At 43.2% G+C, this 24,045-nt stretch overlaps 1 long non-coding RNA gene across 1 annotated transcript; it reads left to right on the plus strand.

The window, feature by feature from the left end:
• Window positions 1-851: 851 nt before the first annotated feature.
• Window positions 852-15,253, plus strand: LOC149972803 (uncharacterized). Its single transcript, XR_016490527.1, has 3 exons — window positions 852-1,183; window positions 8,312-8,516; window positions 14,437-15,253. It is a non-coding gene; the product is annotated as an uncharacterized LOC149972803 (long non-coding RNA).
• Window positions 15,254-24,045: the final 8,792 nt, after the last annotated feature.

Below are 24,045 nucleotides of genomic sequence, written 5' to 3' on the forward strand. Positions count from 1 at the left end.
TCTCCTCTCATTAAGATGGTATTAGGGCCCCATTCACTTTTCACAGACATCAGTCTGTATGAGTGGAGTGACCTATTCACCATGGGCCCGATTCAGACAGACATTTACACCTTCCCTATGCACACCTTTCCTAAAAGCGTCTCAGTAGTGGGTATTCAGACTTACCTTATGCAGGTGAGTAATGGGTTTTACAGACTTGGTTCCCTTACACGTTTTGAATACATGTAGCCATTTCCTGCAGTCAAAGGACCAAATCACCCTCCATGGCCTCATGGCTGTAATGTTAATAATATTTTTCATAATTTCATAATTAATACACTTTTTTTATTATGCAGAAAAGCCAGTGTTTCTATGTCAAACGGTTTTGTTATATTTCAGTCATCTGTGATGTACGTAAATAAAGTGTAATTCTGGGATGTAAACTCAAAATGTAATACATTTCAACTCTATATCTGACATGGTACAGGTCTTATTTTTTAAGCCCATAACCATGTGTGTGTGGTGTATACTAATGTTGCAATGTAGAGTTGTTTAAAACTACCAAGAAACACTCACTTGATGGCAAACAGATTTTCTTATGGCATTTTCATTCAATATGGCTTTCAGTACATTTATCTAAAGCCATACCTCTAAATGTGAGTAGTTTCAGGAAACTAGGCATATGTCGCATGTCACATGTTCAAATGCACAGGAGAGGCATTTGAACATAAACCTTTTTTTATGCATTTTTTGGCAGAAATGCCTTCTGGAACATGTGAACTCCATCTGTAAATACGAATATAATTGTTAAATTACGAGCCTAGTTGCTCTAGCCACAGAAAAAGCCAGGAGCCTTCACGCTAGCCCTGATTGGATTGGCCGGATATGCCGAGGGATGAGTTCGGATAGGTCTGCCATGTAGCATGCTTCTGTCTATAACATGAGCTGCTCATTATGTTTAGGTAATCATTTCTAACGCAGCTTTTTTTTTTATATATCACAAATAACTGCAAAAGTGTTTGGAAATCAGTGGAATACCTGGTGGAAGCAGAGAATGATAGCTAAGGAGATTTAGAACATTCTGGCGTTTGATTGCAAATATGCGGTGGGAGTCAATAAGAGAACACCTGTCTCCGGATTACATCTTCCACGGCAACCGTGGCATCCGTGACAGAGAGGAAGAAGCGTTCCTCCATGTATATGGGTAAGCGAGTCTAGCTAGCTACATTTTCAGATCTTATACATTTTCATTGCAAGTTAAACGTGTCTAACATTATGTGTATGATCTGTAGTGTAATATTATTTATATCTCAGAAAGCCATTTGCATTGCTAGTTATAGCCTAGTGTTAGCTAGCTAGCTAACATTAAACCTAGTTGGTTAGCTTTAGCTTCCTGCAGATTCATGCAGGGTAGTAACGTTATGAGTTGGGATTATGGTTCATTGTTTAGCTAGCTAGCTACATGTCGAAACAAAAGTCTCCACTATATAAGTAACCATTTCACTGTAACATTTACACCTTCTGTATCCTGTGTATGTGACAAATAAACTTAGATTTTATTTGATATAGTGTGTGTTTACCAGAGACGGTAATGTCCTGCAAAGTCAAAGTCAAATTAGGATATAACGTTAGGCCAACAAGACAGTGTCCAAGTTCTAGAATTCTCTGGTAGAATGCCCTGATTTTATTTTCATCACACTCACAACCGTCAGCTATTTTCTTTAATTATCTTGCCATTAACTTGTAAATAATGATTGTGTTGTTAGTTTATTTTCCTGTAATAATGAATACAAATTAGCTATAATGAAGATGTTGTCAGCTATGATATGATCATTATTTAAACTGGCTAGCCAGCTAACTTAACATTAGCTAGCTAGCTAACAAGCTAGAAACGAACCAAAACATTGTTTAGAAAGTTGCTTTTAGTTGCCTGGTTTGCTAGACTGACATATACTAAATTCATTTTTAAATGGATGTGTTTATTTCCGTTAAAATACACAAGTTATGTTATTTTGGACCCCTGCGGGCTGCTGATGTCATGCACAAACATATTAATCTCATTTTCAGCACCGATTGGTAGATAAAAGGACTGCTGGCCCATGTTGACTCCAATGCTTCCCACAGTTGAGTGGTGGACCTTTGGTTGGTGGACCATTCATGATACACATGGGAAACTGTTGAGTGTGAAAAACCCAGCAGTGTTGCAGTTCTAGACACAAACCAGTGCGCCTGGCACCTACTATCATACCCCGTTAAAAGAGATTTACATTTTTTGTCTTGCCTATTCACTCTCTGAATGACACACATTCACAATCCAAGTCTCAATTTTCTCAAGGCTTAAAAATCCTTCTTTAACCTCTCATCTACACTGATTGAAGTGGATTTAACATTAACAAGGGACATCAATAAGGGAGGATTGCTTTCACCAGGATTCACCTGGTCAGTCTGTCATGGAAAGAGCAGATGTCCTTGATGTTTTGTATACGCAGTGTACATGGAGATAGTTAAGTGCCTAAAATAAGGAGTTAAATACATGTTTCCTGATCTTTCTGATATCGCTCAGATATAGGCAAGACACTTCAGAACAAACGTCCTTTAGATGTTTTGTTGTTGATGTCACGTTCTGACCTTTATTTCCGTTGTTTTGTATTTATTTAGTATGGTCAGGGCGTGAGTTGGGTGGGCAGTCTATGTTTGTTTTTCCATGTTTTGGGGCATTTCTATGTTTTCGGCCTAGTATGGTTCTCAATCAGAGGCAGGTGTCATTAGTTGTCTCTGATTGAGAATCATACTTAGGTAGCCTGGGTTGCACTGTTTGTTTGTGGGTGATTGTCTATGTTGATGGCTTGTTTCAGCGCAGCTCACATTAGCGTCACGGTTGTTATTTTATTTACTGGTTTTGTATAGTGTTCACTACTTTCTTTATTAAAGATTGACCATGGACACTTACCACGCCGCGTATTGGTCCTCAGATCCTTTTCGCCTCTCCTCTTCAGATGAAGAGGAGGACGGCCGTGACAGAATCACCCACCAACCAAGGACCAAGCGGCGTGGTAAAAAACAGCGACGGCAGATGCAGCAGCAGCAACAACAACAGCGGCCGGCTTCACAGGACTACACAACTTGGGAGGAGGTAGACAGATGGGCCATCGACCCAGGGAGAGTGCCGGAGCCCGCCTGGGATTCGATGGAGCAGTGCAAGGAAGGTTACAGGAGAATGAGGTTGGCGAAGGCAGCAGGGCAGTGCGACAGGTACGAGAGACAGCCCCAAAAATTTTTTTGGGGGGGGGCACACGAGGGGTGGAGCTAAGCCAGGTAGCAGACCTGCGCTCACTCCTCGTGCTTATTATAAGCAGCGTGATACTGGGCAGGCACCGTGTTATGCGGTTAAGCGCACGGTGTCGCCAGTACGTGTCCATAGCCCGGTGCGCTATAGGACAGCCCCCCGAGAGTGTCATGCGAGTGCGGGCATCGAGCCAGGGCGTATGGTGCCTGCTCAGCGGGTCTGGTCGCCGGTACGCAGTTTTGGTCCAGGGTATCCTGCGCCGGCTCTGCGTGCTGTGTCTCCGGGGCGCTGGGAGGGTGCAGTGCGTCCTCTGCCTGCGCTCCGCTCGTGCCGGGCGAATGTGGGAGTGGAGCCTAAGGGAGAGGTGCGTGTAGTAAGCACTAGATCTCCCGTGCTTACCCACAGCCCGGTTCAACCTGTGCCTGCACTCTGGAGGGTCCGGGCTAGAGTGGTTATCCAGCCTGGGGAGGTGGTGCCAAGGTTGCGCACCAGAGCTCCAGTGCTCCCCCACAGCCCGGTCCTTCAGGTGCCTCCTCCTAACCCCAAGCCTCCTGAAGGGCTCCCCAGCCTGGTGGTTCCTGTGGCAGCCCCACGCACCAGGCTGTCTCTCTGTCTCCTCCCTGCAGGTGGTCCTGTCTGTCCGGAGCCGCTGCCGGAGTCTCCCGCCTGTCCGGCGCCGCTGCCGGAGTCTCCCGCCTGTCCGGCGCCGCTGCCGGAGTCTCCCGCCTGTCCGGCGCCGCTGCCGGAGTCTCCCGCCTGTCCGGCGCCGCTGCCGGAGTCTCCCGCCTGTCCGGCGCCGCTGCCGGAGTCTCCTGCCTGTCCGGCGCCTCAGCCCCTCTGTCCCGAGCAGCCCCTCTGTCCCGAGCAGCCCCTCTGTCCCGAGCAGCCCCTCTGTCCCGAGCAGCCCCTCTGTCCCGAGCAGCCCCTCTGTCCCGAGCAGCCCCTCTGTCCAGTGGGGTCATTAAGTAGGGTGGCCATGGTGAGGAAGCCACGGAGGCGGACAATAAGGCGGACTAAGACAATGATGAGGTGGGGTCTGCGTCCCGCGCCAGAGCCGCCACCGCGGACAGACATCCACCCAGACCCTCCCCTATAGGTCAAGGTTTTGCGGCCGGAGTCCGCACCTTTGGGGGGGGGGTACTGTCACGTTCTGACCTTTATTTCCGTTGTTTTGTATTTATTTAGTATGGTCAGGGCGTGAGTTGGGTGGGCAGTCTATGTTTGTTTTTCTATGTTTTGGGGCATTTCTATGTTTTCGGCCTAGTATGGTTCTCAATCAGAGGCAGGTGTCATTAGTTGTCTCTGATTGAGAATCATACTTAGGTAGCCTGGGTTGCACTGTTTGTTTGTGGGTGATTGTCTATGTTGATGGCTTGTTTCAGCACAGTCCATATGATTAGCTTCACGGTTGTTATTTTGTTTACTGGTTTTGTATAGTTTTCAGTGTTCACTACTTTCTTTATTAAAGATTGACCATGGACACTTACCACGCCGCGTATTGGTCCTCAGATCCTTTTCGCCTCTCCTCTTCAGATGAAGAGGAGGACGGCCGTGACAGTTGACGATCTGTTTATCCATGTGTGAAGCTGTTATTCAATGATTTCTATGGACTAACAGCAATAACGACAAATTCAAATTGTCATCAAATAATTTAAAAAATACATTTTTTTGATACCTTAAGGGGTCCTAATACTCCAAATCAAACAGCTAAATGATCCTTGGTATGACCATCTTAAAATAATTCCATGTTAGCTTTGTAAATTACAGTGCATGGAGAATGGTGTTATTTCTATCAGAAAAAAAGAAAGTAGATGTTGTTCCACTTGGAACCCACAGGTTGCTCGACCTTATTCATAATTTCATCACGCTTAAAGGTGGTGGAATGATGAGGGAATTAAATCAAGGTCAGAATATGGCGTATCTGTAGACACACTTCTGCCACACTTTAATTCCTTTGATCTCCACACCCAACAAATAGTGGGTGAATAGCACGATATTCTCATTCTTAAGTGTAAAACGGGGAACACTGCAACATAGTAAAATCTTGAACACCTTCAGAAGTGTTATTTTAACACCCGTACAGTGTGACTCATATGTTCACTAAAAATAGTGTACATTTGACACTTTCAGAGCTAAAGGTACACCATTGATTGTTTTTCTGTGTGGGGCTCTGGACTGGCCTGGGCAAACAGATCATACTTAATCCTCAAAGTCAAACTGTAATCCTTCGCCGGGATTGTTTTAAGGCTCTGGGAAGAGTGTGTGTGTGGTGCAAGCGTGCGTCCGTGTGTATGTGTGTGTTTGATCCCCTTCAAAGTAAACCTGTCACTGTCTGATGAGTCCTCAGTTCACACCAGACAGGAAGAGAGTGTCAGCAACTCCCTTCCTCTGAAATGTTTAATGTGGTCGTTTCTATGTAATGTAAATAATCTATATTTATTCTATATTTGACATTCCTTTTGAACGTTGCGGCTATGGTGGAAAGAAAACACAGGAAGCTACAAGCAAATATATGAGCATTTTAACAAGTAGCCAACATACGCTTGGTCAACATACAGTTCTGTAGAGAGGGTGAGACTTTATATTTTCACATCCTTTACACACACCCTAAAAATGTTTACTTTTACTGTGTTTTTAGTTTGTGTACCCAGGCCCCGCCAAGGAAATGTTACTGAGAATAAATAGGCACTCTGAAAATGGCTGCTGTTATTGTTTCTCTGGCACACACATAAACACCCTTACAAAAAACACATGAAAAGAAACGTGCAAAAATCATGTGTGAAAAAGCTTGTTAGAAACAACATGTGGTTTACAAATCACGTGAAAAAAAGATTCACGAGTCAGACTTGGTTTTTGGACACGTGTGAAGTTTCACATAGATTTTTTTACATGCGAACAAATCACTTGAAGAATGTCATTTGTAAAAAACTTTACATTTTCACAAGTCAGACATGTGGTTTTCCGAATGTCAAGAGCCGTGCCTCCTCCAAAACACAACCCAGCCAAGCCACACGGCTTCTTGACACAATGCCCACTTAATCCGGAAGCCAGCCGCACCAATGTGTCGGAGGAAACACCATGCACCTGTGTCAGCATGCACGGTGCCCAGCCCGCCATAGGAGTTGCAAGTGCAAGTGCATGATGGGACAAGGACATCCCAGCCGGCCAAACCTTCTCCTAACCTGGACGACGCTGGGCCAATTGTGCACCGCACATGGTTCTCCCGGTCACGGCCGGCAACAGAGCCTGGACTCGAACCCAGAATCTCTAGTGGCACAGCAAAAAGCCTTAGACCACTGAGCCATTTGGGAGGCCCAATCTCAGAATATTGAGTGCTCAATTCAAAGTCCTCTCTTTGTAGAAAATTGTTTGTTGCTATTCCAATAGCAAACACATTCTCACATTTTCAAATCAATTTAAATCCATTTTAGGCATGTAAATGTAACAAAACGTGTAATTCCTTTGACGATAAACGCAAATCTGACCATCACCCATACTGAGACAAAATCACGGCTCGTCAGTGAAGAACACATTTTGTCAGTCCTGTCTGGTCCAGCGGCAGTGGGTTTGTGCCCATAGGCGACGTTGTTGCCGGTGATGTCTGGTGAGGACCTGCCTTACAACAGGCCTACAAGCCCCCAGTCCATCCTCTCTCAGCCTATTGCAGACAGTCTGAGCACTGATGGAGGGATACTGGTGTAACTGGGGCAGTTGTTGTTGCCATACTGTACCTGTCCCGCAGGTGTGATGTACCGATCATGTGCAGGTGTTGTTACACGTGGTCTGCCACTGCAAGGACGATCAGCTGTCAATCCTGTCTCCCTGTAGCGTTGTCTTAGGCGACCTGTTCACCGGACGTGCTACTTGTCCCAGACCTGCTATTTTCAACTCTCTAGAGACAGCAGGAGCGGTAGAGATACTCTCAATGATTGGCTATGAAAAGCCAACTGACATTTACTCCTGAGGTGCTGACTTGTTGCACCCTCGACAACTACTGTGATTATTATTATTATTATACCATGCTGGTCATTTATGAACATTTGAACATCTTGGCCATGTTCTGTTATAATCTCTACCCGGCACAGCCAGAAGAGGACTGGCCACCCCTCATAGCCTGGTTCCTCTCTAGGTTTCTTCCTAGGTTTTGGCCTTTCTAGGGAGTTTTTCCTAGCCACCGTGCTTCTACACCTGCATTGCTTGCTGTTTGGGGTTTTAGGCTGGGTTTCTGTACAGCACTTTGAGATATCAGCTGATGTAAGAAGGGTTATATAAATACATTTGATTTGATTTGATAATAGCACAATTGGTTAGGCGCCCGTAAAAATGCTGCCATTTCTTCTGGCACCATTTTAATAAATATAGTTTGTCTTTGTTTTGAATTTTTCTTTTTGTGTCTTGAATGGTGGTCTGTTTGAACATTGGCCAAAAAATACTTGGAAGAGGTCAACATGCTATATGCTCTGCAGGAAAGGTTTTTGTTGTTTTAATAACATTTTAGCATGGTCTATATTTTAACCTCTTTCAACCCATCTGTTTATAGTGTAATAAATATTTATAGAATGTTGACAATGTTTATCAGTCCAGTTATTCTTATGTGCACCGGGCACAGCCTGTGAAGCTCCATATCTGTCACGTTGTGACCTTAGTTCCTTTGTTTTTGTCTTTGTTTTAGTATGGTCAGGGCGTGAGTTGGGGTGGACAGTCTGTTTGTTTTTCTATGTTGGTTTTTGAGTTCGGCCTAGTATGGTTCTCAATCAGAGGCAGCTGTCAAATGTTGCCCCTGATTGAGAATCATACTTATGTAGCCTTTTTCCACCTGTGTTTTGTGGGTGTTTATTTTCTGTCTTTGTGTTACGTGTGTATGTCACCAGACGGGACTGTTTCGTTTCATTCATTTAATTATTTTTGTATTGATTCAGTGTTCAGTGCTTTCTTTAATTAAAATTATGAACACTTACCACCTTGCTCTTTGGTCCTCCTCTCCTTCCCCAGACGACACCCGTTACAATATCCAATTTTCTGTTTTGCATGTTTTTTTTTTGTAAGGGCATGCATACACCCCCGGCGATGACCTGTCAAGAAGACAGAGGTGAACTATGAAACATGAACTAGCAACAGACAGGCAGAGGCCAGCTACCAGGTCCTCCATTTGTCTGCCCATTTGTGCACAAGCCCTTCAATGTTTCCAGACTGAAATGAATTGGAGAGGGATAAGCAATAAAGCAGAAGATCTCTAACTCTTATTGGAAGGGTAAGTGGAGCATCACCATTGTACTTACACCGATCAAGTTCTTTCATAACTACACACACTGACCATTGTCATGGAAAAGTAATAGCCTAAGTGGTCAAGTGCACAAGTGGCCAACGACTGCTAAAAATGTCTATCTTACTATTCCATATGGTCTCTGTAAACAACCTCTCACTGCATTTGGCAACATGCTTGTGTGTGTGTTACTGTGAAAGTGGCCTGTAGGTTGGTGGGTATTGGGGTGTCCGTGGTCAGTCCCCCAATAGCTGTGCATGCAGGGAATGTTATCCTTATGCCTGGCTGTGGAATGTCCTGTTTAAACACTGTAGTCCATAGGTACGTAAACACACAGGCACCCGTGTGCGCACACACACGTATGCAAGTTTTAAATACTGTCATGGTTTTGGAACTCTTCAAATGTCCTATTTCAATATTAGTTGTCTTTCAAGGTGGTCTTTACATCTGACCAGTGAGTACAGATCTACCACAGCTGAAAATTCACTCTCGCTGTAGGCCATTCACTCTAATGACATGATATCTGTCTCAAAGAACCAAGTCCTCCTTTGCTTCTCCCAGGTCCACCTCTGAATTCTACAATGGGTGGGTCAAAACAAGCATTGTGATTGATTGATACGCTCTCTAAGCCATTCTAAAAAAATCTGTTTAGCACGGGTAAGCCTATGATGCAAAAATTTGCATTTTGTTTTCTGTTCCATCGGATAAATCCCTGAGCATCCACTGTCCTATCAGCCCAGCTAGCGAATTCATTCATTTGATTTCCACTGTAAAAAGCATCTAGACATTATCTCCCCTTGATGAAATGCAGCTACTTTGCTGTTGTTCTAGTTGCACGGTTTAACGTGACTGTGTTAGCCGTAGTTGGCTATCTAGCAAGCATGAGATAAGAGCGTTGCCAGGCAACGGACCAGTTATTGGGTTGCGTCCATTAGATATAGAACAAGAATACTTCACAAAAGGGTCGCGTCTCTGGCAACCAATCAAATGAACGGTCAGCTGGCTTGGCTAGCAACCATTGGACAGATGAAATAGTAGCTTATGAATACAGTTATCAAAATAACATTTTTATTTAATTGGTAACCCATTGTAGAAAAGCAATTGTACACTCAAGGTTGTGCAAAACAACTCTTTTTTTTAGCATGGCTGTACGGATCTACGGTACTCGGCTCTGCCTCGTACCTATGACCTATGACCTATGAATTTTCGAAGGCTATGGCTTCACTGTCCAGATCCGTCTACACTTCTACGATATCCTGACACAATGCGTGCCCGAATACCTCCAGAGTTGGTCAAGAAGATCTGATCACAATGCGTCTTTTAATGGTCTAGACCTGTCTGACAATGTGGGCTCAATCAGAATGTGGATAAGATCAGGCCAAAGGATGTATGTTAGAACCGGGCACGGTGCCTTCAGAAAATATTCATACAGACTTATTATTCCACATTTTGTTGTGTTACAGACTGAATTCAAAATTGATTTTTCTCACCAATCTACACACAATACCCCATAATGACAGAGTGAAAACAAGTTTTTAGAAATGTTTGCATATTTATTGAAAATTAAAAACAGAAATATCTCATTTACATAGATATTCACACCGCAGAGTCAATATGTTGTAGACCTTGGGCAGTGATTACAGCTGTGAGTCTTTCTGGGTAAATCTCTAAGAGCTTTTCACACCTGTATTGTGCAACATTTGCCTATTATTATTTCCAAATTCTTCAAGTTCTGTCAAATTGGTTGTTGATCATTGGTAGACAAACATTTTCAGGTTTTGCCATACAGTAGATTGAAGTCAAAACAATTGGTGAAAACAAAAGGTGAATTCATCCCTCGGTGTCTGGTGGAAAGCAGACTGAACCAGGTTTTCCTCTAGGATTTTGCCTGTGCTTAGCTCCATCCCATTTCTTTTTTATCCTGAAAACTCCCCAGTCCTTTAAACAAATGTTTTTTTTTTAATGTTACCTTCATTTAACTTGGCAAGTCAGTTAAGAACAAATTCTTATTTTCAATGACGGCCTACGCCGGCCAAACCCTAGTCCATACGACGCTGGTCCAATTGTGCGCCGCCCTGTGGGACTCCCAATCACAGCCATTTGTGAAACAGCCTGGAATCAAACCAGGGACTGTAGTGACGCCTCTAGCGCTGAGATGCAGTGCCTTAGACCGCTACGCAACTCAGGAGCAAACGATTACGATCCTTAACGATTACAAGCATACCCATAATATGATGAAGCCACCACTATGCTTGAAAATATGGAGAGTGGTACTCAGTAATGTGTTGTATTGAATTTGCCCCAAACATAACACTTTGTATTCAAGACAAAAGGTGAATTGCTTTGACACATTTTTTGCAGTATAACTTTAGTGCCAATGTTAAAAATAGGATGCATGTTATGGAATATTTTTATTCTGTACAGGCTTCTTTCTTTTCACTCTGTCAATTAGGTTAGTATTGTGGAGTAACTACAATGTTGTTGATCCATCTTCAGTTCTCTTATCACAGCCATTAAACTCTGTAACTGTTTTAAAGTCAACATTGACCTCATGGTGTAATCCCTGAGCGGTGTCCTTCCTCTCCCGCAAAAGAGTTAGGAAGGACACCTGTATCTTTGTAATGACTGGTTAATAACTTCACCATGCTCAAAGGGATATTCAGTGTCTGCTTTTTTAATTGTTATCCATCTGCCTATAGGCGTCCTTTTTTGCGAGGCATTGGAAAACCTCCCTGATCTTTGTGGTTAAATCTGTTTGAAATTCACTGCTCGGCTGAGGGACCTTACAGATATTTGCATGTGTGTTGAGAGAAGGGAGGAGTGGGGAGAAAGAAAGGGAGAATAAAAGAGGGGGGGTTGTAGCTAGAGAGCGACCGTATGGATTGAATAAAATAATCACTGAATATTGGACACAGACTGCGACATTGATTGGGGTTGGTTAAGATTCCTCTCTCAAAATTAGGCTACTTTTGAAACTTCCTCTCAGCTTTTGGTCCAGCGGCATGGGCAGAGGGAGAGAGAGAATTGGGTACTACTCAGTCATGCTTTGTGGTGGAAATCAGATGGCGTTTATGAATAAATGGAAATGTTTTTACAGTGAAATCATACATCATTGAGAGAGAGAGAGAGATTATTGCCAGTAAGAAACTGCTAGCTTTTAGCTTCTAACAGTAGGCCTAATAACAACACATATTCTGTCACGCCTTGACCTTAGTTATCTTTGTTTTCTTTATTATTTTGGTCAGGTCAGGGTGTGACTAGGGTGGGTATGTTAGTTTTTGTATTGTCTATGTTTTTTTGTTTATCTAGTGGTTTTGTAAGTCTAGGTATAGGTAGGTCTATGGTGGCCTGAATTGGTTCCCAATCAGAGGCAGCTGTCTATCGTTGTCTCCGATTGGGGACCATATTTAGGTAGCCATTTTTCCATAGGGTATTTGTGGGTTCATGTTCTATGTTTAGTTGCCTGTCTGCACTACTCATATTAGCTTCACAGTTTGCTTTGTTGTTTTTGTTAGTTTGTTCAGTGTTCTTTCTTTATTAAAGTAGTGTGTACTCATATCACGCTGCACCTTGGTTTCCTCCATTACAACGACCGTGACAGAAGAACCCACCCTGAAAGGACCAAGCAGCGTGTTCAGGAGGAGCAGTCAGTATGGACATGGGAAGAAATACTGGATGGAGCAGGACCCTGGACGCAGCCGGGGGAGTATCGCCTTTCTAAAGAGGAGATAGAGGCAGCGAAAGCGGAACGGCCATACTACGAGGAGAAGTACAGGAGGAACGGCGATGATATGAGGGGACACGGCTAGCACGGAAGCCCGAAAGGCAGCCCCATGATTTTTTTTTTGGGGGGGGGGGGACACACGAGGAGATTGGCTGAGTCAGGTTGGAGACCTGAGCCAACTCCTCGTGCTTACTGTGGGGAGCGTGTGACTGGTCAGGCACCGTGTTATGCAGAGATGCGCACAGTATCTCCAGTTCGCATTCATAGCCCGGTGCGCTCTATTCCAGCTCCTCGCATTTGCCGGGCTAGAATGGGCATCCAGCCAGGACGCATTGAGCCAGCTCTACGTCCCAAATCTCCAATGCGTCTCTACGGACCAGTGTATCCTGTGCCTGCTTCCCACACTCGCCCTGAGAGCTTCAAGTTCCTTGGTGTCCACATCACCAACAAACTAGAATGGTCCAGACACACTAGGATGGTCTTGAAGAGGACACGACAAAGCCTATTCCCCCTCAGGAAACTAAAACGATTTGGCATGGGTCCTCAGATCCTCAAAAGGTTCTACAGCTGCAACATCAAGAGCTTCCTGACTGGTTGCATCACTGCCTGGTACGCAAATGCTCAGCCTCCGACCGCAAGGCACTACAGAGGGTAGTGCATACGGCCCAATACATCACTGGGGCTAAGCTGCCTGCCATCCAGGACCTCTATACCAGGCGGTGTCAGAGGAAGGCCCTAGAAATTGTCAAAGACCCCAGGCACCCCAGTCATAGAATGTTCTCTCTACTACCGCATGGCAAGTGGTACCAGAGTGCCAAGTCTAGGACCAAAAAGCTTCTCAACAGCTTTTACCCCCAAGCCGTAGACTCCTGAACAGGTAAATCAATGGCTACCCAGACTATTTGCATTGCCCCCCCCCCAACCCCTCTTTTCTGCTGCTGCTACTCTCTGTTTATCATATATGCATAGTCACTTTAACTATACATTCATGTACATACTACCTCAATCAGCCTGACTAACCGGTGTCTGTATGTAGCCTCGCTACTGTTATAGCTTCGCTACTGTATATAGCCTGTCTTTTTACTGTTGTTTTTATTTCTTTACTTATCTATTGTTCACCTAATACCTATTTTTTGCTTAATAATTGCACTGCTAGTTAGGGCCTGTAAGTAAGCATTTCACTGTTGTATTCAGCGTACGTGACATATTAACTTTGATTTGATTTGTTGATCATCTGCCTAACACATCTGCTGATAGTAGTTTCAGAGGTGTTTGTGTGTGTGACTACAACCCAAGGTTAATAATTCCAGTGATCTGAAGTTTGCTACTCATTATTCGATCTGTGCAGCAACATAACTATTCTCCTGGGCATAGAAACGGAATGCCTAGAATGAATATCACCATTTGGGGAAGCGTTTGATTGACTGTAAGCCTAAGGGCCAATTTCAATGGAATAAATTGGATTCCAACATTGTGTGGACAATGTATTTATTATTTTCTATTCTAGGCTATCTATTCTATCATAACATTCGTGTAAGTACTTTACACACACACACACACACACACACACACACACTTTGTTTTGAGAGACAGATTATAACATTAGTTTTTTCTGTTTTCCTCCAGCTGTATTACAGTGGCCAGGGGAGGTCATTCAGATGACACGGTACTTAACTAAGTTATTCCTCTGTTATTCAACAGTGCGTGTATTTGTATGTGTGTTTTTGGTTTTACTATCCTTGTAGGGACCGAAGTCCTCAAAATGATTGTAAAACTAGGAACATTGACATTTTGCCGTTCCCCACAAGAAAAAAGTATATTTTAGGCTAAGGGGTTAGGTTTAAGGTTAGGGTTACAGTTAGGGTTAGGGTTAATGTTAAGTTAAGGGTTAGGGAAAATAGGATTTTGGTCCCCACAAAGATAGTGGTGTGTGTGTGTATTCCTCCCCTACAGATGCTGAGGATCACATTTCCGCAAACTATACAGGGGTCATTGAGAAAACATTTTCAAATGAGTTAGATGGATGTCTGTGTAATGTGCATAGCTTGAATAATTTGAATAATCTTTCAAACTATGTACATTGAGCCTTCTGAATGGTGCTGGGGATCAGGTATGTATACGGGCATGTGTGTGTGCACATGCCCGTCTGCTTGCTCCTCAGGTTGTCTTTCCTTCCCTCTACAGACCCAGATCCCAACCCAGCACCTGCAGCAGCCCCAGTGTCCCTGGTTCTCAGTTCCTGGTTCCCGGTCCCCAGTCCCAACACCAGACCCAGCACCAACCCATGGTTTCCAGTCCTGTACCAGCATGGTTTCCAGTTTGGTCTGATAAAACCAAGATTGAACTCTTTGACCTGTATGCCAAGTGTCATGTTTGGAGGAAACCAGGCACCGCTAATCACCTGAAGTACAGAGAGATCCTTGATGAAACCAGAGCGCTCAGGACCTCAGACTGGGGCAAAGATTCACCTTCCAACAGGACAATGATCCTAAGCACACAGTCAAAACAATGTAGGAGTGTCTTTGGGACAAGTCTCTCAATATCCTTGAGTGACCCAGCCAGAACCCGGACTTGAATCCGATCGAACATCTCTGGAGAGACCTGAAAATAGTTGTGTAGCGACACGCCTCATCCAACCTGACATAGATTGAGAGGATCTGCAGAGAAGAATGGGAGGAACTCCCCAAATACAGGTGTGCCAAGGCTGTAATCACTACAAAAGGTGCTTCAACAAAGTACTGAATAAAGGGTCTTAGGTAAATTATATATTTTTGTTTTTTATTTTTAATACATTTGCTAAAAATAAAATTACAAGTTTTTGCTTTGTCATTATGGCGTATTGTGTGTGTAGATTGATGAGGGGGAAAAACTATTTAATCAATTTTAGAATAAGGCTGTAACGTAACAAAATGTGGGAAAAGTGAAGGGGTCTGAATACTTTTGGAATTTACTGTACGCATCAGCAACCACAGCTAATAAAGTCACTGAAACCCTTAACAAAGAGTTGCAGTCTATTTTGTAATGGGTGGCCAGTAATAAACAGGTCCTGAACATCTATAAAACTAAGAGCATTGTATTTTTTACAGATCATTCCCTAAGGTCTAGACCTCAGCTGAATCTGGTAATGAATGGTGTGGCTGTTGAACAAATTGAGGAGACTAAATTACTTGGTGTTACCTTAGATTGTAAACTGTAGATTCAATGGTTGTACAGATGGGGAGAGGTCTGTCCGTAATATAGAGATAATCTGCTATTTTGACACCACACTCCACAAAGCAAGTCCTGCAGGCTCTAGTTTGATCTTATCCTGATTATTGTCCAGTCATCAGTGGTGGAAAAAGTACCCAATTGTCATACATGAGTAAAAGTAAAGATCCCTTAATAGACAATTACTCAAGTAAAAGTCACCCAGTAAAATTCTAATTGAATAAAAGTCTAAAAGTATTTGGTTTAAAATATACTTAAGTATCAAAAGTTAAAGTAAAAGTATAAATCATTTCAAATTCCTTATATTAAGCAAACCAGGCGGTAACATTTTCTTGTTTTTAAAATGTACGGACAGCCAGAAGCACACTCCAACTTTCAGACATCATTTACAATCTATGCATGTGTGTTTAGTGAGTCTGCTAGATCAGAGGCAGTAGGGACGACCATGTGTTATCTTGATAAGTGCGTGAATTGGACCATTTTCCTGTCCTGCAAAACATTCCAAATGTAACGAGTACTGTTGGGTGTCAAGGAATGATGTTAAAAGTACAATATTTTCTTAAGGAATATAAATAGTAAAAGTACATATACCTCAAACAACGACTTCATTTACTTAAGTACTTTACACCACTGCCAGTCATATTGTCACGCCCTGGCCATTGAGAGGCTTTTATTCTCTATTTTGGTTAGGTGTGACTAGGGTGGGCATTCTAGTTTCTTTATTTCTATGTTTTCTATTTCTTTGTTTTTGGCCGAGTGTGGTTCCCAATCAAAGGCAGCTGTCTATCGTTGTCTCTGATTGGGAATCATACTTAGGTAGCCTATTTCCCACCTGTGTTTTGTGGGTAGTTGTTTTCTGTATAGTTTATTTGTCTTACAGAACTGTTGGTCTTCACTTTGCTATTTTGTTCGAGTGTTTTTGAGTGATAAAGAATCATGAACACTTACCATGCTGCGTTTTGGTCCATGCCGTCCGACGAGAGCCGTAACACATATGGTCAAGTGCTGCAAAGAAAGACATAGTTAAGCTGCAGCTGGCCCAGAACAGAGCGGCACGTCCTGCTCTTCATTGTAATCAGAGGGCTAATAGTAATACTATGCATGCCAGTCTCTCTTGGCTAAGAGTTGAGGAAAGACTGACTGCGCCACTTCTTGTATTCAAGAAAACGTACAGTATTATACAGAGCCATGAGTGCATAGAACTCCCTTCCATCTTACATAGCGCAAATGAAAACCAACCTGGTTAAAAACAAATAAAGCAACACCTCACAGCACAACGCCTCTCCCCCATGTGACCTACTTGTTGTGTGTTTGTAATGACATGCATGTGTAACTGATAGATGCTGTCAAGGTTGTGCGCTACTGGTAGGAAGTCAGGTGCAGGAGAGCAGTGAGTTGTGATCAGGCACACTTTTATTTGGCAAAAGCACAAAAGACAGACGCAATTGCGTCAAAAATCCTCCAGCCACAGGTATGTCAATAGGCACGAAAACACTCACAAATATACAAATGTATGACAAATACATACAACGGGTCAAAATACAATACCCGGGGGGGAAAACCAGTCTGGCACGTCACACTAAACACGTAACAAAACAATTTCACACAAAGACATGGGGGGAGGAACAGAGGAATAAATACATGCAGTGTGATTAGGGAATGTAAACCAGGTGTGCAGGGAACAAGACAAAACAAATGGAACAATGAGAAAATGGAGCGGCAATGGCTAGAAAGCCAGTGACGTCGACCGCCGAACGCCGCCCGAGCAAGGACAGGATCCGACTTCGTCAGAAGTAGTGACAGATGCTCACACACACACGACATGTTCATTTTTTAAATGTATGTAAATTGTAAAGTCTTTTGTCTGTAATGTATTTTTCGTTATGTGTCGGACCCCAGTAAGACTAGCTGTTGCCATTGGCATCCGCTAATGGGGATCCTAACAAAATAATGATAATTGTAAGAATAATTTCTAATAACTAATTAGACTGGTTTCATGCAAGTGACTGATTGATCGTGCTTGGGAGGAATCCTCACTATACGTATAAGCAATTTGGCAGTACACCCAGAACATTTATTTGAAAATTGAAGGGGAGTATCTCAGTTTCAAATCAATTCAAATCTAAGTTTATTTGTCACGTGCGCCGAATACAACAGGTGTAGACCTAACAGTGAAATGCTTACTTACAGGCCCTAACCAACAGTGCAATTTTCAAGTAAAAAATAGGTATTAGGTGAACAATAGATAAGTAAAGAAATAAAAACAACAGTAAAAAGACAGTGAAAGATAACAGTAGCGAGGCTATATACAGGCACCGGTTAGTTGGGCGAATTGAGGTAATATGTACATGAATTTATAGGTAAAGTGACTATGCATAGATGATAAACAGAGAGTAGCAGCAGCGTAGAAGGGGGTTTGGGGAGTGGCGGGACACACAATAGTCCGGTAACCATTTGATTACCTGTTCAGAACTCTTATGGTTTGGGGGTAAAAGCTGTTGAGAAGCCGTTTGGTCTTAGACTTGCCATGCGGTAGCAGAGAGAACAGTCTATGACTGTAGTCCACAATCATCTCCTTTGTCATCTCCTTTGTCTTCCTTTGTCTTGGTGTTGGTGTTCCTTTTGTCCGGGTGTGAAAGGGCAGTGTAGAGTGCAATAGAGATTGCGTCAGCTGTGGATCTGTTTGGGTGGCATGCAAATCTGAGTGCTTCTGGGATTTCTGGGATAATGGTGTTAATGTGAGCCATTACCACCCTTTCAAAGCACTTCATGGCACCGGACGTGAGTGCTGCGGGTCAAGGTCTCAGCTTGGAGAGAGGAAGCCTCGTGAGGTATTGGTCAGTCATATGCATGAACCAAACATTAATGATGAATTAATGATTAATAATTAATCATGTAAATCATGCAAATATAACTTACCTGTGTAAGCAGTATATAAGAGAACTAACGGGACTGCCCCGGCGGAGCTCCCGACCGATGTGTGCTATTGTGCATTAAGTTTGTTGGTACCAGCTTGCTGATAATAAAGAACAATTCATTTAAGATTGACTGGTGATAATTTCCACGACAGTAACTAAATGGGTTATACCTAATGTTCTCCTGTCTCCTAATTTCTCCTGGTTCGCCTATTGTATGCCAAAAGTTGTTACATTGTAACTACAAAGGTTGTTACACTATAACTACATAGTCATTATAATGGTTATACCTTACTGGGTTTTACTTTACATTCAGTCGCTTGCTCCTGGGGAGGTACATGATAATTACAAGTAGATCCTATGTAACAGCATTGTCCTTACATTACACTTGATTTGGTATAGCCTTTGAGCCAGGTCATAACATAGATATAAGCTCATTGAAAATGACTGTTGTGTGCCTTGTTACAATTGTTGTTACCAGATCCTAGCCTATTTATCAACCCTGGTATTACATGTGGATTTGATGGTAGAGTTGTCAACATGGTAATTCACAGGTGACTTTCAAACGTGTAATTACAAAACAAGAATTACATTAGGAATATACTGTAAATTAGATTACGGTAACATTTTTGGTAACAATACCATAAAATGGATTACAGTAGCTGTACCCGTAAGATAAATTACAGTAACTAACTGGCAAATTGCTGCCAGTAAGTTACTGTACATTTTACAGGAAATGTTTTACAATGTGCCTTTCTTTCAATCCTAACAGTATTGAAACATTCTCCAACGACGCACCTAGCAAACGTTCTTTCTGTGTCTTCAGCCGTTGTTGGAAAGATGTATGTTAAAACACTCGTAGGCCTAAGTTGAATCATTATCAGGAAACTGGGCACAGAACCCTTACAGACACTTAGCAAACACACACACATACAGTATGCATCAGTAACTACAGCTAATGAAGTCACTGAAACCATTAACAAAGAGTTGCAGTCTGTTTGGGAATGGGTGGCCAGTAATAAACAGGTCCTGAACATCTATAAAACTAGGAGCATTGTATTTGCTACAAATTATTCCCTAAATTCTAGACCTCAGCTGAATTTGGTAATGAATGGTGTGGCTGTTGAGACTAAATTACTTGGTGTTACCTTACATTGTAAAGTTTAGATTGATGAGGGGGAAAAAACAATTTAATCAATTTTAGAATAAGGCTGTAACATAACAAGATGTGGAGAAATTAAAGGTGCCTGAATACTTTCCGAATGCACTGTATACACACACACACACACACACACACACACACACACACACACACACACACACACACACACACACACACACACACACACACACACACACACACAGCTGCTCTGTGTTCCCACATGAGGTCATCTGCAGAAGTGGAAAAAGTGTAACACACAGATTGAGTTAGAAAAATAGGGCAAGATTACTCAGATGAACAATGTAGAAAGTGAGAGGGGGGGAAGAGATGAAGAGAAATATATGGAGAGCGAGAGAAGAGGGAAGATATGGAGAGAAAGATATGGAGATACAAAGAAAAAATAATGAGAGAGAGAGAGAGAGAGAGAGAGAGAGAAAGTGGGGGATAATGTGAGTTTCCCCCTTGATCTTTGGAAATTCCACAGATGTCTAAATTGATCAAACTGTGCAGATTTCTAATATAAACCAGAATGTTTAATGCTGAGATCTACAAAAGGATGACATATAGAAAAGACCAGGGGGTATTTATTTAGAAATGCATACATTTATTTTATTTCTTTAGTTTATAAATAATATATATAAATGTATACATTTTTTTTCTTCATTTGTATTCTTTTTTCTTTTTTGGGTGGGGGGTAATCTTGCCTGAGACCCGAAGACTTGTGTTAGCACCCCAAGCTAATGCCTGGGCTTTAGCTCCCCGGCCTAACACTGTCATGAGGTACGCATGCGGCCCTGTTTCAAACCCAGTCAATCGCACAATGCCCCATTGTAGGTGGATGATGCAGTAAAGTATCTTTGGATGCAGACAGCAGTAAAATCTGGATAACACACACACACACACATTTAACAGCAGGCAGACTGGCACTATAAACGGACTGATAATTTTACAGGGTAAATACCCATCTGTACTACTCACTGTTATAGCCCCGTGAGCTGGAAAAAGCTGCATTTGTGTGTTTTATACTGAAAGTAGTCCCCTCTTACTGATGTGCCAGGGGTCAGGTTGGACAGCAGGAGAGGTCAGTGATTAAAGAGTGAAATGAAAGTTCATAATGTATATGAAAGAGACATGCTGGGTCAACAAAACCGAATTACTGTTGTTGATGTGTTAGTGCAGATCACTGTGGATAACTCAAGCTGATTGGACACTAAAAAAGTCAACATGTCGCTGGCTGCTTCCAAAATTACATCCTATTCTCTATATAGTACACTCAATTCCATTTCAGAAAGTGAGTCTGTGGATAGCAAGTCAACCTTGACACAGGCCAGAAGGCCGTATGTTTGATACAATTACGGGACAACCCATATTAAAGCTTTCATGTTGCTGTGCTGACCTGTTGAAAATCCAAAGGCCAGTTTCCTTCCTCCTCTTTAGAATCAAACATACGGAGACCATCAGGAGAACTCCCCATGCCTTACTCTGTAATTACAACCAGCATGTAGTCGAGAATCGCTGGGTTTTCAGCCCACTAAAAAAGACTGCAAACACACCTTGAATCAGCTTATATCGACTCCAACTGAACTACTCTGCTCAAAAAATTAAAGGGAACACTAAAATAACACATCCTAGATGTGAATGAATAAAATATTATATTATTATATTCTTATTAAATACTTTTTTCTTTACATAGTTGAATGTGCTGACAACAAAATCACACAAAAATGATCAATGGAAATCAAATGTATCAACCCATGGAGGTCTGGATTTGGAGGCACACTCAAAATTAAAGTGGAAAACCACACTACAGGCTGATCCAACTTTGATGTAATGTCCTTAAAACAAGTCAAAATGAGGCTCAGTAGTGTGTGTGGCCTCCACGTGCCTGTATGACCTCCCTACAACGTCTGGGCATGCTCCTGATGAGGTGGCGGATGGTCTCCTGAGGGATCTCCTCCCAGACCTGGACTAAAGCATCTGCCAACTCCTGGACAGTCTGTGGGGCAACGTGGCGTTGGTGGATGGAGCGAGATATGATGTCCCAGATGTGCTCAATTGGATTCAGGTCTGGGGAACGGGCGGACCAGTCCATAGCATCAATGCCTTCCTCTTGCAGGAACTGCTGACACACTCCAGCCACATGAGGTCTAGCATTGTCTTGCATTAGGAGGAGCCCAGGGCCAACGGCACCAGCATATGGTCTCACAAGGGGTCTGAGGATCTCATCTCGGTACCTAATGGCAGTCAGGCTACCTCTGGCGAGCACATGGAGGGCTGTGTGGCCCCCCAAAGAAATGCCACAGCACACCATGACTGACCCACCGCCAAACCGGTCATGCTGGAGGATGTTGCAGGCAGCAGAACGTTCTCCACGGCGTCTCCAGACTGTCACGTCTGTCACATGTGCTCAGTGTGAACCTGCTTTCATCTGTGAAGAGCACAGGGCGCCAGTGGCGAATCTTGGTGTTCTCTGGCAAATGCCAAACGTCATGCACGGTGTTGGGCTGTAAGCACAACCCCCACCTGTGGACGTCGGGCCCTCATACCACCCTCATGGAGTCTGTTTCTGACCGTTTGAGCAGACACATGCACATTTGTGGCCTGCTGGAGGTCATTTTGCAGGGCTCTGGCAGTGCTCCTCCTGCTCCTCCTTGCACAAAGGCGGAGGTAGCGGTCCTGCTGCTGGGTTGTTCCCCTCCTACGGTCTCCTGATGTACTGGCCTGTCTCCTGGTAGCGCCTCCATGCTCTGGACACTACGCTGACAGACACAGCAAACCTTCTTGCCACAGCTCGCATTGATGTGCCATCCTGGATGAGCTGCACTACCTGAGCCACTTGTGCGGGTTGTAGACTCCGTCTCATGCTACCACTAGAGTGAAAGCACCGCCAGCATTCAAAAGCGACCAAAACATCAGCCAGGAAGCATAGGAACTGAGAAGTGGTCTGTGGTTATCACCTGCAGAACCACTCCTTTATTGGGGGTGTCTTGCTAATTGCCTATAATTTCCACCTGTTGTCTATTCCATTTGCACAACAGCATGTGAAATTTATTGTCAATCAGTGTTGCTTCCTAAGTGGACAGTTTGATTTCACAGAAGTGTGATGGACTTGGAGTTACATTGTGTTGTTTAAGTGTTCCCTTTATTTTTTTGAGCAGTGTATGTACTTGAATTCCCATCCAGTCTTTATTACAGAGGAATACAAGCACATACACAGTACATGCATGCGCATACACACATGCACACGCGAATATGTACACAAACATAGGGCTGGAAACAGATGGATCAAGGGCTTGAGCAGAGGTTTAGGGACTGATTCCAGACTAGTAGTGCATTGGTTACTAGTGCAGACTAGTGCACACACACACTCACACATGCACACAGGCTGACCAAGCTTGGAAAAGGCCAGTCAGCATTAGTCCAAGTCAGGAAAAATAAAGGTGTTACCTCAGCTTGACCCCAGATGAACTCTGACCCCTAGTGAGCTGAAAGACAAGATCCACATCGAACTCCGGCGTCCATCCAGGTACCCAGGACATTGGGAGATACCTTCAAAACTGGCCACTAGAGGCAACGGGGTAGCGCAATTACCATCAAGAAGGCTTGGGTTTTGCTAGGGTGTTGTGGACGCAAGCTCCATCTCCGAGGGTTGAGTGTTCAAGCTCAGTGATAGGCACTCGTTTTAGTTTTTTAGTTTTAGCCCTATCCCAAACCTTAATCCTTAACTTAACCGTTTAGATTTAATGCTAAAACTTAACTACAGAGTTGTTGTTTTTAACCCTATCCCAAACCTTTAAAGAGATTCTCTGGTACTTTTGTATACTTTTTAGCGAGTGGTTCTAAATGTACATCATTGCTGTGTGTGCATCTTGCTAGCAGATGTTTAATCAGTCATTTGAAATAAAATAATTAGGCACTAATCTATAGATTTATGTGCATCTGTTGGTCACAGATAACTTTTAAAAAAAAGGTAGGGTCATGGATCAGAAAACCAGTCAATATCTGGTGTGACCACCATTTGCCTCATGCAGTGCGACACATTTCCTTCGCATAGAGTTGATCAGCCTTTAGATTGAGGCCTATGTAATGTCGTCCCACTCATCTTCAATGGTTGTGCGAAGTTTCTGGATATTGGACAGAACTGGAACACAGTGTCATACACGTCAATCCAGAGCATCCCAAACATGCTCGATTGGTGACATGTCTGGTGAGTATGCAGGCCATGGAAGAACTGGGACATTTTCATCTTCCAGGAATTGTGTACAGATCCTTGCAACATGTGCATTATCATGCTGAAACATGAAGTGATGGAGGCGGACGAATGATATGACAATGGGCCTCAGGTTCTCATCATGGGATCTTTGTGCATTCAAATTGCCATTGATAAAATGCAATTGTGCTCGTTGTCCGTAGCTTATGCCTGCCCATGCCATAACACCACTGCCACCATGGGGCACTCTGTTCACAACGTTGACATCAGCAAACCACTCACCCACTCACCCACACGAG

Source organism: Oncorhynchus mykiss, chromosome 22 (assembly GCF_057628025.1).
Source record: "Oncorhynchus mykiss isolate SJ-2025 chromosome 22, ASM5762802v1, whole genome shotgun sequence".
Lineage (NCBI taxonomy): Eukaryota > Metazoa > Chordata > Actinopteri > Salmoniformes > Salmonidae > Oncorhynchus > Oncorhynchus mykiss.